Source organism: Podarcis gaigeae (genome assembly GCF_964106915.1).
Source record: "Podarcis gaigeae genome assembly, chromosome: 2".
Classification (NCBI taxonomy): Eukaryota; Metazoa; Chordata; class Lepidosauria; order Squamata; family Lacertidae; genus Podarcis; species Podarcis gaigeae.
Window position 1 is genome coordinate 25,484,296 of NC_139679.1, and position 15,754 is coordinate 25,500,049.

The window sequence follows — 15,754 nt, forward strand, 5'->3', positions numbered from 1 at the left end:
GTTCTGCCTCAGCCTAATTCTTTCTTTCTCCTTAGTTCAGGGGTAGCCAATTATGTGGCCATCAATTATGTGACAATGGGTATAGTCAACGGTCAGGGATGATGGGAGTTGACCAACATCTGGAGGGCACAACATTGGCTAGACTTGGATAGTTAAGTGCAAGTGATTTGGTACTTGGATGGTGAGTGACCAGTAGCAGCTCTCTCCTTGCTAGGAAGATGGGACTAAGAGACGACTGGGAGATGATCTTTAGCCACAGGTGACTGTAGCAGTTGTCAGAACTGAAAGCTGCAACAGGCATGACTCCTTGGTGGTGGTTCAGCAGTTCTGAGAACTCTAATCAGCAGTCTTTGGCAATGGATAATACATGGAGAAAGAACAGAAAGACATTGTACAATCTTTTAGGAGAAGTAAGAGAAGGAGATAGAAACAGTCTCACAAAGCTACTTGTGTGGGAGTCAGGGAAGATAATAATAGCTTTCCTCATTCTTTTTCATGTACGTGAGCCCAAAACATCTAAGCAGATATTTAGGTAAAAATTAAAATAAATATGCATTTTATCCTGGGAGAAACACACACACACACACGCCAGTCAGAAATCTCAATTCTCAAATGTTTTCAATCCCACAAAGCCCTTTAAGATTTCATTCCTTGACCTTGCTATGGACCTTGGTTGGTCGCCATTGAGGGGCCTGGTTTTTTCCACTTGGCAAATTGGTACCAGCTACTTGGGTTTTTTGTCTACCTCATAGCAAATCATCACAACTTGCTTGGTATTGGCGGTTAGGCATTGGTATTGGTATTGTTATGTAGATGGGAGGAAGTGCCATCACCTGCCCCACATATTGAAGGGTAGTCCGATAAAGGATTCCGGGGTGTGTGGCCCTGTCCGAAGCCTATGGAGGTGAGGGCCTAAGGCATACCCCCGAGCATTGACCCTGGGGGAGTTCCTAGTTGATGTGCATCGGCAGGATTCCCCCTACTGGTGGTTAACCCTTCCCAGACTTCAAGTGGATGGGCTGAAGCCGGATATAGTGGGTTAGGACCAATGCCTAAGCCAATACTGCTCAACACCTGTAAACAATAAATTTGTGGCCTTATTTAGCCCATTAACCTTAATAATTGTGTCATGTATCTTTATTTCCATTGGGGGGGGGGGACTTGCCCCGCAAACATCTTTAAAAAATAAGATCCCTGCTGTTGCTCTCTTAAATATACCAATACATTTCTTTGCGCAGATATGATTGTCATACGGTTGTAACTGTTCTGGCCCCTGAATACAACTCTGATACCTTTGGGGTGGAATTGTGAATACTTTCAAAAGCCAGTTATGGTTATTTGTCTTAAAAATTATGATCCCAACAAGGCATCTTCTAATGAAAAGTTGTAACTCAGGAGTAGAGCAGCTGTTTTGCATCCAAAAGGTCCCTTGTTCTATCCCTGGTATCTCCTGGTAGGGTGTCTTAAAAGGACACACTTTCCATACCTCCTTCCATTTTTCACCATCAATACTCTCCTCCAGGCCCACCTCCCATATAGATTCCAAACTGGTCAAATCTCCAGAAATAATATCAACTAGGTTTAGATGCTACAAACCCTTTCCCGTGGGGCCTATATTCAACAATACAGTGGTACCTCAGCTTAAGTAATTCTTTCTGGAGGTCCGTACTTAACCTGAAACTGTTCTTAATGAGAACAGAATTGGGCTCCGGCGGCATGGCAGCAGCAGGAGGCCCCATTAGGTAAAGTGGTGCTTCAGGTTAAGAACAGTTTCAGGTTAAGAACGGACCTCTGGAACAAATTAAGTACTTAACCTGAGGAGTGGTACCTCGGGTTACATACGCTTCAGGTTACAGACTCTGCTAACCCATAAATAGTACCCCGGGTTAAGAACTTTGCTTCAGGATGAGAACAGAAATTGTGTTCCAGCGGCACGGCAGCAGCAGGAGGTCCCATTAGCTAAAGTGGTCTTCAGGTTAAGAACAGTTTCAGGTTACGTACAGACCTCCGGAACGAATTAAGTACTTAACCTGAGGTACCACTGTACAGTATAAGTGAAAATGGCATATAAAATGTATTGTATTGAGGCAAATAGCTTGCAAAAATGTCTGTACTGTGCAAAACTACATATAAGAATGTGCATATTAGGAGGAATGCATGCTAAAATGCAAATGAATCTTGAAAAGGACTTAGCAGGGGAAATCTTATAAACCTGCAATGCTTTCTGTGATGCAGAAATGTAGAGAACTGAACTTAAGACTGGGAAGATGAGAAATTGAGAGAGAAACCAAAATTGACAGACTTGTTCATTCCTACTCTTGTGTAATAAATTGATCTAAGAAGGAGGCTTTGCCTTGTCAACAGATTCTTGCTTCTCCTCTCTCTCTTTCTCTCTCTCTCTCTCTCTCTCTCTCTCTCTCTCTCTCTCTCTTTCTGCAGTACACAGTGAGGCAAATCCCTGTTTTCCGTGTTTCCGATGACAGTGTTACAACATCCCTGCCATTGTGTTAGTGATTGCAATGTACATTGCTCCAGATCTACATGAGTATACACTGACAGGAGAAACAAGAGATTGATCTGAAGCCCCTTGAAGTCAAGGATATTCCTTTCATTGACTTCAATGCACTTTGAAAGAAGCTCCAGCCCCTTGGAGTCATAAGCATATGCAGTTTCATCTCCTTGGCCACCCCCCACCCACCCCCTGCCCCAACACAGATGTTAACAACTACTTAGGGATGTCCTTTTAATTCTGACTTCCTGTGCCTCCAGCTTACCAACCACAATGGCATACCCTCCAACATTTCTCCAATGAAAATAGGGACACCCTAGTCTATTATTATTATTATTATTATTATTATTATTATTATTATACCCCACCCACCTGACTGGGTTGTCCCAGCCACTCTGGGCAGCTTTCAACCTATGTAAAAAAACATAATAAAACATTAAACATTGAAAAAACCTTCCCTATACAAGGTTGCATTCAGACGCTTCCAGGTGCCATAAGAAAACTTCAGAGATAGTGCAGGACAGTGCGCACCCCGGAAATTATTTCTTTCAGCTTCTGCCTACTGGAAGAAGGTACAGGGTTCTAAAGACTAGGACTAGCCACCTGAGAAACAGTTTCTATCCAAATACAATTTTGGTTTTAAACGCAGTGTAAGGTAGTCTCTATGGGAGTATATTGCATTTTGTTGTGGGGTATCATAATTTTAGGGATTTTTTCAATTTCGTTGATCTGTATGGGGCAATGACAATAAAGATTATCGTATCGTATTATGTCTTTTTAAGGTTGCATAATTACTTATCTCCTTGGGTCGGGGTTGCATAACTCCATATCCTCCAACATTTCTCCAATGAAAATAAGGATATCCTAAGGGAAAGCGGGACATTCTGGGATCAAATCAAAAACTGGGACGGCTTCTGCAAATCTGAGACTGTCCCTGAAAAACAGGGACACTTGGAAGGTCTGCTAGTAACATTTGAGTGCAATGCCAATCTTTACGTTCCTTTTTCCTAGAAAGATAAACTAAGCCTGGACCCTATGACTGCTGGGTCTCAGGAGATTTGCTGATGGGAAGATGTGATGAAAGCCACTGGCGTCCATTTTGTCCCGTCCAGCAAAGCAGCCCAGGTGACTGAGGAGCTCCTGCCCCCTCTGCTACATCTGCTGATTCCCTTTCAGTCCCACGCTAGTTGCTTTTCCAATTAAGGCGCAGATGAGGCCCAAGCCATTCCTCGCCTCTCATCCATTTCCCCCAGCCCCCAATAACCATTAGAACATCAAAACAATTTTTACAACCAATAAACCAAGCTACTTTGAAAAGTGAGGGGAAGGGATCTATCTGGAGTCACCGAGACATTGTTAGGATCTCTTTGATCGAGGGGGCCTTAAATGGAAATTATCAAATGGTGCTTTAAAACATACACCCTTTTGTTTGATTAGCCTGCTGTAGATAACCTTTATTAAACCTGATCTAAAATTACAGCCATGCACTGGTGCTTCTTTGATGCCTTGGCTGTTTCATTTCCTGTTTATACTATGATACACGTTGCACTAGGAGATAAAGCACTTCTGAGGGATATTAAGACATGAAAGTCCCTTGGCTATTTGCTGGCACTGTTTTGATGTTTTCTTGCTCTCTAGAAATTAGCATATCCTTTTCAAAGACTGCCTCTGATGAGAGTAATCCTTTGCCATGATGTATTTGCTAAAAGTCATAAATGATAGTATATTGTGTAAAGAAATGACACATAAAAGGAGCCCTGCTAGATTATTGATAATGAGGCAACTTGTGCAACTCTGCTTTTGGCTTTTATAAAACACATTTTTGACACCATAAATGCATTGAGCTTATATTAATGAGGATTTAATACTTCAGAGATTCCTCCCCCCACGCCCCAAAAGTGTGTGTATGCATCTGTGACTCTCACAGAACAATTTTAAAAACATACATATACAGAGAGAGAGAGAGAGAGAAAACGCTTTACTAGGACATTTAATATTCCCACTAATTTCAGTGATTATAATATATTAAGTTTCTTCTGTGTTAGTAATGAAGAGTGGCAGAAGGTCCCATTTTTGCCTTGGCTTTACCAGGTTGAAATTGTGCTGGAATGCTCCAACTGTCTGTTGCTTAATGAGGATAAACTGCAGTGAAGTCATATTGCACAATCAGTTTATATTCTCAGCAAGGCCTTTGACCGTTCACGTAAGATCCGTCCACCAGGAATTGCTCCCACACAGCCTCATTCACACCAGCAGAGCTTGCTCAGAAGAAGAGGCGTTTGGCAAATCGTACTTACTGCCAATAAGGTGGCACCACTGGAATCAATTAACGTAGCAAGTTCTATTTCTTTGCTGCTAAGAATATTCCATTAAAATAAACCCACCAGTTGCACTGCTCTGACATCCTCCCCTTTTTATCCAACTCACCTTCTCTGCAAACTAATTAACATCGCTTTGCAAACCCTGACCTGCTAAATGGAAGCCCAGACCGTTGCAAGAACTCATCTCCTCTGTAAGCAAGATACACGAATCAAGTCTGTGCAAGAAACCAGCCGCAGCTTGCTTAGGAGTAGGATCGACCAAAGAAAAGAAGAAAGCCTGAATCAGCTACTCTGTTTTGAAATATGGTGATAAATGTCGTGTTCTGGACATTAGCGTTTAAGAGTATGTTTTTTAACATTGAGCCCAATGCTCGTATACCTAGCATGCGGGGGGGGGGGGTGCTGGTTCTGAAGGGATCAAATAGCAGTGACTTTCATCATGAAAGGGGGAAACTAAACACCCTTTCCCTGTATTTTTGAAATAATAATAATAATAATAATAATAATAATAATAATAATAATAATTTATTTATACCCCGCCCATCTGGCTGGGCTTCCCCAGCCACCCTGGGTGGCTTCCAATAAAATATTAAAAGACAATAATCCATCAAACATTAAAAGCTTCCCTAAACAGGGCTGCCTTCAGATGTCTTCTAAAAGTCTGGTACAGTGGTACCTCGGGTTAAGTACTTAATTCGTTCCGGAGATCCGTACTTAACCTGAAACTGTTCTTAACCTGAAGCACCACTTTAGCTAATGGGGCCTCCTGCTGCCGCCGCGCTGCCAGAGCACGATTTCTGTTCTCATCCTGAAGCAAAGTTCTTAACCCAAAGCGCTATTTCTGTGTTAGCAGAGTCTGTAACCTGAAGCGTATGTAACCTGAAGCGTATGTAACCTGAGGTACCACTGTAGTTGTTGTTCTCTTTGATATCTGGTGGGAGGGCGTTCCACAGGGCGGGTGCCACTACTGAGAAGGCCCTCTGCCTGGTTCCCTGTAACTTGGCTTCTCACAGTGAGGGAACCGCAAGAAGGCCCTTGGTGCTCGACCTCAGTGTCTGGGTAGAATGATGGGGGTGGCGATGCTCCTTCAGATATACTGGACCGAGGCTGTTTAAGCCTTTAAAGGTCAGCACCAACACTTTGAATTGTGCTCGGAAACATACCAGGAGAAAGGCAAGGATCAAGAAGACAGGTGGTTGGTTTTACTCATCCAGGCAGCCTGTCCACATCTTCGGAGGTAACAGGTTGGAATTGATCCCACGCAACTTGACTAGACAGGACTCTAGCACTCTCCCACTCCGGCCCTGCTCCCACGGTGGAGTCTACCTCTTCCCGAATCTGAGCGACTTTATCTGCTAAAAACTTTGCAAAATCATTGCAGGAGATCATGTGGCCTGTACTGGGCCCCGATGGAGCAGGTGGTTCCGCTAAATTGCGAACCACTTGAAAGAGTCTCCTGCTGCTGTTTTCCGCAGATGCAATAGAGGCGGTGAAGAAGGTCTTCTTCGCCGTTGCTATCGCCACTTGGTAGGCTTGACATTGAGCTCTAACCCATGTCCAGTCAGATTCAGAATGAGTTATCTGCCACCGGCGCTCTAACCGTCTTAGCGATTGTTTCATTGCCCTCAGATCCATGGAAAATCACGGACTGTCTGGGATCCAAACAGTCAATAGCCCTGGTTAACTCCACATTCCAGCGGGCCACCAGGGAATCAGCTGAAAGGCCATCAGCAGGGGATAAAGCATCCCCTACCACTCTCTGGAAACCATTTGGATCCATTAAGTGGTGGGGGCGGACCATCCGAATCAGTCCCAAGTATGTTCTATGACCTGAACAGTCCTGTTTCCTTGGATTATTATTATTATTATTATAATTTTTCTATACCACTCTTGAGCTGATGATCATGCGGCAGTTTACAACATCATGATAATTTTAAATAATTTTATTATTTATACCCCACTCATCTGGCTGGCATCCTCTTCAGCCCATGAAGCTCCCATGAAGGCTGAGTGTGGGCCAGTCTGATTTTACCTCACAGGGTTGTTGTGAGCATAAAAAGGGGAGTGGGGAGAAACATGTACACCTCCTTGAGTTTCATGGGGAAAAGATGAGGTGTGTATGAAATACTAAATAAAAAGAAGAAGTGCATGGCAGGAGGTCCACGTTTTCATGGCTTGAAAAACAATGCTTGGTCCCTGGACGGGTATCTTCCCTTATTTTTCAAATACCACTCATTTACCAAATTCATAATTACCTCAGGAGCATTCATCAGCATGACAAATGATTACAGAGACCTTCTAAAAAACAGTTTTAAGCCAACAACAGTACCAGTAGGCGGGAGAGAGTTGGTAAGAACGTCAAAGTCGGAATTTCAGCATGGACATCTGCTATGTTAGCTGTAGGGCAAATCTTATGGAAAGAAGCCATTTTGGATTAGTCTAAAAGAAAGAGTGATTATCTGAGGGAAAAAATGTGTGTACGCCCTCGAGGAAAAAGGATCTGTACAGAGATCCTTGCCAGTGGCTTTAGGAAGCTTTCCCCATTCTTTTCTGTTTGTTACCTCTTGTATTATGTTCACTGTGACAGGCATGCCTCATCAGATCAGCTCGCTCGCATAGGTAAGGATTTCTGCTGAATCACAATTCATTAAAACCGACTGAGCAGCGATGTACACACAAGCCCTACTTCATAAGGGCATATTCTGCTCCAAATAGCATGCATGTTTCATCCTGAAAGCCGGGTGGTTTCTTTCCCCTTCAGGGATCTTTTCCACTCTCCAAACAAGCTCCCTCTGCCACTTTTGCAAATTCAAAGCAATCAACCTGCTGAAATACCCCCAAATTGCTCAGTCACTGAGAAAGTTTTATATACCATCACCCATCAGGTGTGGAATGATGCTCAACAGCTGGAAACAGATTTGCCAGATGTCAATAGACGCACAACCCAGATAACAGACTTTGAAGGTCCAGATCTGCGAGTGCAAAGAGAAAGCAGTGCAGATGTACCTTTTTCAAGATTTTAATTTTTTTTTATTTGCACTGCAAACTGCCTTGAGGGATATTTAAACAGAAAGAAGAGATTGAAAAACATGCCCCCGATGAGTAAATAATGACAAAGCCACACCAGAACCCTTCTATGAACCAAGGCCACGTACAGTTAGAAGCTGTAAGGTGGGACATTTCCCCTTTTACAACAAGTGGAGTCAACTGACTTCACTGCATTCTCATCACATTCTCTAGACAGGACTGGCTGGTAGGTAGAAAGTCCTACAATAGGTGGAGCCAGGGCCAGTGATAGTCATAGCCATCTGATTCTAGTTTTGGCCCTTATCCTCCCTGCTGCTACTATATTATAGGCAAATGGTTTCGGGGGGGTTTTGTGACAAAGGTCCATATAGTTAAAACTATGGTTTTCCCAGTAGTGATGTATGGAAGTGAGAGCTGGACCAGAAAGAAGGCTGATCACCAAAGAATTGATGCTTTTGAATTGTGCTGGAGGAGACTCTTGAGAGTCCCATTGATTGCAAGAAGATCAAACCTATCCATTCTGAAGGAAATCAGCCCTGAGTGCTCACTGGAAGGACAGATCCTGAAGCTGTAGCTCCAATACTTTGGCCACCTCATAAGAAGAGAAGACTCCCTGGAAAAGACCCTGATGTTGGGAAAGATTGAGGGCACAAGGAGAAGGGGACGACATAGGACGAGATGGTTGGACAGTGTCCTCGAAGCTACCAGCATGAGTTTGACCAAACTGCGGGAGGCAGTGGAAGACAGGAGTGCCTGGCGTGCTCTGGTCCATGGGGTCACGAAGAGTCGGACATGACTAAACAACAACAGCAACAAAGTGTCTTTAAAGTTGATTATGGAAGGAGACCAAATGGAATTCACTTCCCTCCCTGTGGTTTTATGGGCAATGATTTTATTACGGGGGGTAGGGGGCAAGCATACACTATAGAGGTGCCCTTAGGAAACTATCCTGGAAATTTCAGAAGGATAGTTGCAAGGGTGAGGGAATTATGATGAATGAAATAACAGCTTCAGGCTTCTGTTCAGCTCAATTGGCATTAAAAGTCGCAGAAATGAAGTGCAAAGTGGATTTGACAAAAGTGGATGTGTGGGCATATAGAACAGGACTCGAATGCCCAGCATTTTCTAAGCAAGCACCACTAGGCAGAATTAGCAAAGAGCCCAGGACAGACAAGAACAAAGTGATACCTTACTTCAATGTCCTCTCCCCAAAGCACTGGCATTGGAGACCTCTGGTAAAATCACTCCCTCTTATTTGAAGCCAGACCTGCCAGTCACAAATACCTACCTCCCTCTCCCCATCCAGGCATTTTCCTTATATGGCCAGCTCAGGGTAAAATATCTCAGTTTTCAGACTCTTACTCTCTGTACTGTATTTTTAAATGTCTGAAACACCTGAAAATGTTTGGAGGTGCTTGCTTTGATTTGGAGAGATCCTGGTTTGGCTCAGGCATCCTCCAAGTCTAAGGTTTTGGTTCAAGATCCATCCAAATGTGAGGTTCATCCCTACTTATAGTCTGCCATGTTATAAATCAGAATGTGTGTATTCTGGCAAGGCTGTAGAGGCTGAAACGAAGCACAGAATCTAAACATCCAAGAAATTTGACTTACACACGATCTTCCTGAATCCTTTTATTGTTAGAAACGGAAAGGTGTTTGCACAGAGCTATTGTTGCCTGTGAGAAGAATGTGGGGGTCACTTTCCCTCACCCTGTTCTCATCATGGTCTTGGGCAACCTGCAAGACCTCTTTAACTACTAAGACAGAAAGAAAATGACCAGGCAAGGATAGCATACCAACGTTCCTCAGGTGAAAATATGGACATTTCTCACTCCCCCACTACTGACCCTCTTCAACTCTCTATTTTTGGGGGTCTCCTCTCTCTGCAGAGCGTTTCCTGTCAGAAAAAGGACCACCACCAATGGGACACAGCACACATGCCTTCCTCCATCCTGAGAAAACCCTTCAACTCCAATTTTATTTCATTTTATTCCTTGGTAGGTTTACAAAAAGCAAAAAGCACACACGGCAATGCATAAATTTTTGAAAGGGGCAAGATATTATTATTATTATTATTATTATTCCATTTAATATTATACATTCACATCATCTTTATCCACTATATCGCCTTGGCTCTTAGAGCTTGTCGACTTCCTTCCCTCCTACCTCGTGGCTTTCAGAATTAACCTTTATATCCTTGCGATTTATACATTTTCCAATTCTAATGACACTCACTGCAGAGTATCTCAAAAAATTAAATAAATATAGAAAGGTAGAAAATTCCTCATTACAAGTCTTCAGGCAACTCTGCTGGTGATGTTAATTGCTTACAATGATCTTTCAGATATCGTACAAATTTACTCCGGTCTTTTTGGAATACTTGTTTGTGCTGGTTTCGGATTTTTCCTGTCAGCTTTGCCAGTTCTGCAAAGTCCATCATCTTCATCTGCCACTCTTCTTTCGTTGGTACTTCTATTTATTTATTTTTTAAATTGTAATAATTTATTTAACATAATTATTACAAAATATAAGCAAAATATTGCAAATACATACATAGATATATATTTCAGATACACACACATATATAAAAAAAGAGAGAAAAGGAAGAAAAGAAAAAAGGAAAAAAGAGAAAGAAAAAATAAAAGAAGAAGAAAAGTTGGGAGAATTTCTTCCAAATTTATCCTACAAATATCACAATAATAAAATTTCATTGATTGACTTCCATCGCTTACACTGCACTTCCTATATACATTTTAAGCAAGACTGTTTCTGTTATTCTGTATTTTTCCCATACGATCGCACACAATTATTCTAATCAATAAGTTTTCCAAATCTTTCATAAATCTATTCTAAACACAACCAATACCTTACATTTAAACTTTGTCTACATAAATAATCATTTAAACATTTCCATTGTTTCTGGATTATATTTTTGGGGTTTTGTCTTATCAAATCAGTCAACTTTGCTAATTCCAAGTATTCACATGATTTATTCAACCATTCTTTGTTGGTTGGAATGTAATTTCCTTTCCAGTTATTGGCTATTAATATTCTTGCTGCTGTTGTTGCGTACAAGAAAATATTAATTTTGTCATTCGGGATGTCTCCATTCAAAATTCCTAATAAATACGATTCTGCTCTTTTATTATGTGATGTTTTTATTGTTTGTGCTGGTTTCAGATTTTTCCTGTCAGCTTCGCCAGTTCTGCAAAGTCCATCATCATCATCTGCCACTCTTCTTTCGTTCTAGAATGGGGCAAGATTAGACATGGATGTGCAATGCATAATTTTTAAAAATCAAGACTTCTTGTGCTTCATTCAACTTCTTCTTTATTCCTGACCAGCAGCAGCTTCTCCTCCTCCTCCTCAGCTGCTCTCCAGCGGCTGCTCTGAGCTGCCCAGGGGAGGAGGCCAACACTAGCAGCCATGGGGAGCCTATGGGACGCTCTTTTGCAGTGGCAGCTGCTACTACCTCTCAGAGCAAGCACCAGCTCATCCTCCTCTCTGAGCTTGGCAGCAGAAGCACCAACAGAGAAAACAGGGACATTCTGGGATTAACTCAGAAGCCCGGGTGGCTTTTGTAATTCCAGGACTGTCCCTGGAAAATCGGGACACTTGGAGGGTATGAGTCAACTTTGTCATAGTACCACCAGTGGTTTTGAAAACCTTTTTTAAAATAATAATAATACATTGGTACCTCTGGTTGCGAACAGGATCCGTTCCGGAGCCCCATTCCCAACATGAAAAGAACGCAACCTGCAGCTGTGCGTCTGCGCACGCGCAGGTTGCGATTCGCTGCTTCTGCGCATGCGCGTGACGCCATTTTGCACTTCTGCGCATGCGCGAGCGGCGAAACCTGGAAGTAACCCTTTCCGGTACTTCCGGGTCACCGCGGGACGTAACCTGAAAGAACATAACAGGAAGCAAACATAATATGAGGTATGACTGTAATAATTTGCATTTCTGATACATTTCAATACAAGCATAATATAAACATAAATAATATAAAAAAGAACCTATGTAATAATAAGAGATAGAAATTTAGAAATAACAACAACAAAAAACTCCAGAAAATCAGAAAACATTCCTTGACCAACTTCCCTTCTTCTCCTTCCATGGTTCCTTTCACCTCCACTTTCATGGTTCAGCCAGTCTATCACAATTCCTCATTTTACCTCTAGTTATTACTTAACACTGCTGAGAATATTACCTGTTAGGTTGATTCTCTGCTTATAATACTTTTTCATATACTCAATAAAAAATACCCAGTCCTCCGCATATAATTTAGTATGTCATTCTTCTTTTGTTGGTACCTTATCTGTTTTCCATTTTTACACTAGTAACACACGTACGGCACTTGTCACATACAAACACAAAATTCTCTCTCTCTCTTTAGTAACTTTTGTTGTTATTAACCCCAACAAAAATGCTTCTGGATTTTTAGGAAAGGGTTTTTTAAAAAACATTTTTAAAAGTTCATTATGGATCATTTCCCAATAATTTTTAATTATACTGCACAACCACCACACATGGTAGAATGTTTCCTCTGCTACCTTACATTTCCAGCAGTTGCCCTTTATTGATTTTGACATTTTTGCTAGTCTGTTGGCATTAAATACCACCTGTACATCTTCATGAAGCTTTCCCTTAGTGTGTAAAGGTGAAGGTAAAGGGACCCCTGACCATTAGGTCCAGTCGTGCCCGACTCTGGGGTTGCGGCGTTCATCTCGCTTTATTGGCCGAGGGAGCCGGCGTACAGCTTCCAGGTCATGTGGCCAGCATGACTAAGCCGCTTCTGGCGAACCAGAGCAGCGCACAGAAACGCTGTTTACCTTCCCGCCAGAGCAGTACCTATTTATCTACTTGCACTTTGTGCTTACAAACTGCTAGGTTGGCAGGAGCAGGGACCGAGCAACGGGAGCTCACCCCTCATGGGGATTCAAACCGCCGACCTTCTGATCCGCAAGCCCTAGGCTCTGTGGTTTAACCCACAGCGCCACCCGTGTCCCTTAGTGTGTAGCATGCCGTAAACCCTAGATTTGCTTTCCACAATTGTTCCCATAATGCAAAGTCAATATTATGTCCTACGTCTCTGACCCAACTTATCATTGAAGATTTCACCATTTTGTCCTCTGTATCCCACTCAAGTAGTAGGTTATATACTTTACACAATGTTGAAATCCGGGAGCCTAATACCTCCCTTTCAAACTGCGAGTTTTGTTCTGCAAATCCTGTGTGTGTGTGTCTAACAAAAATAATGCATTCAGCTGATGGTAACTTAACCAGTCTGTCACCTGGTCTTCTATCTCACCATGGTTTGGAAAACTGTTGCCCAGCCACACATCTACATTTTACAATTTAACATACAAATATCATTTTGCAAAGGGTTACAAAACTCCTATCTGTGCCAATGCCCTTTTGGTTCCTGTTGTATCTTCACATCAGTGTTATGCCACGTAACAAGAAGGGGAAGGACTGAAACTTAGCGGTTAAGCATCTGCTTTTCATTTGGAAGGTCCCAAGTTTAATCCCTGGCCTCTCCAGGTAGTTCTGGGAGAGGCCTATGTCTGAAATCCTGGAGAACCATTGCCAATCAGTGTCAACAGTTCTGAGCCTGATGGACCAATGGCCTGACTCCGTGTAAGGCAGTTTCCTATGTTCCACTTTAGCTAAATCTCCAATTATCTTTTACGGAGCTTAGATCTCCACTGAGCAATCTCGGTAAATGAAATGGTAGTGTATCTTCTCGGAGCATTATTTGAATCAATGTTTAGTCAGCTGCAGCGTCAGATCTCTTTAAGTTCCACATGAACTAGCTAGACTTCTGATAAGCAAGGCGCTGTTGATCTTCTGAATTAAAATTGGGAATGCAGGGAAAGACCGGACGGGGGCATGTCCAGTGTAGCAACGTGCAGAGAGATACAGCGGGAGGCCTCGCCTGACAATTGTGGCATGTCTCTACAGTGTGATTGACACTGGGAATTAGCTGGATTGAGAAGGGAGAATGAAAGGAGGGACATCTGGTTCCATTTTTCCTCGTGAAATTATCTCCCACACTGACCAAGCAGGGTCTTCTCTGAAGTGTCTAAATGCAGAAGACACATACACACATGTTTGTTATCAAACGGTATTGTGCAAAATTAAATTGGCTACTTTATGGCGAAATGGAGAAGGAGAGCAGGCATTTCAAACATATGTGCTCGTCTTGGTGAGATCTGGAAGCCATCACTGCCCAAGGATGGCTACTTCAAACTATCGACAAATAGTTAAAAGGCCGCTCAGTTAGATGAATAAGCAGGGCTGCGTTTAATAAAGTTATCAAGAGCATAAGAGTATGGGGGCCACGGCCTGAAACTAATAAGCTGCTTGGTGAGCTTGAGATAGTTCATATGTGCAAAGCATTCCTCTAAAGGTGACCTGTGAAGGAAAAGCTCCGTACCAAATTCCACTAACTGCCCCAAGATGTGCATGAAACACGCCCCTTGGCTAGGCTTAGGCGGCTAGGCTGCAGGCAGCTCAAATCTGGCTAGCACAATAGCTTTCAGAAGCTCCCAGTCTCCGTAGCTAAGGACAGCAAAGTAGTTTCTCCCACAGCTCAGATATGGCCGCTACAGAGAAACTGGGACGTATGCATCAGGCTGCGAGAGCTCATCAGGCATTGGGCACAGTTTGATTAGTTCATACTGCAATCGATGGGATTTCAGCTACTAGACACCCTTGCACAAAATCCCATCTCATCCCATGTTGATCAATTTTTGAGTTATGAAAACGAAGGTGATGACTTCATCTAACCTGAATGGGATGCCAAGTTTGTTTCTCCACAACTTCGACATCAGCTGGATAGCTCAGTTGGCTAGAGCATGGTGCTGATAGTGCCAAGGTTGCAGGTTTGAACCTCGTAAGGGACAGGACAGCTGAATATTCCTGCATTGCAGGGGGTTGGACTAGATGCTCCTCAGGGACCCTTCCGACTCTATGATTCTGTGACTGATGAGTCCGTTTTACCTAGTGTTAGGTAGTCTGAAAGGGATCTGAGCTGCGATGCAAAGTGTCATGCACGCAAAATCTTACAAAGTTTAAATTGCTTCATTATAGAAGCAGCTGGTTAAGTTCTGCTTATTTGCCAGCTACCTTGTCATAGCAGTGGATTTGTCTTCCTTTCATGGAACACAGGTTTAATTGTGGCTAGGTACATGATAAAGGAGTTGTAGCGCATTGCCAAAGTGCTTGTCTTACATGGAGAAGCTCCCTGCTACAATTCCAGGCATCTGAAACGGATGGATCTCTCAAGTTGCCAGAAAGCCTTGCATTTGAAAACTGCTGCATGGATCGCTGCTCTGACTCCATAGTCAGATTTATATATGCTTAATCCCAAATAGAATCCAGTTCAAATGGGAAGGCTTATTTTCTGGGGAGAAGTTCCAAAACAATGAGGTCACCACCAAGAATGCCTCTTTGTGTGAACTCCTCATATGGATTTGGTGCACAGATTATGTCATGAAGGCATTTGTAGCGAATCGTGCTTCACACAAACAGGTACTCCTGCTTAAACAATCTCCTAACAAACTGTTCTCTGGAAATCATAAAGGTAAAGGGTAAAGGGACCCCTGACCATTAGGTCCAGTTGTGGCCGACTCTGGGGATGCGGCGCTCATCTCGCTTTATTGGCCGAGGGAGCCGGCGTACAGCTTCTGGTTCATGTGGCCAGCTTGACTAAGCCGCTTCTGGCAAACCAGAGCAGCGCATGGAAACGTCGTTTACCTTCCCGCCAGAGCAGTACCAATTTATGTACTTGCACTTTGACGTGCTTTCGAACTGCTAGGTTGGCAGGAGCAGGGACTGAGCAACGGGAGCTCACCCCATCACGGGGATTCGAACCGCCAACCTTCTGATCAGC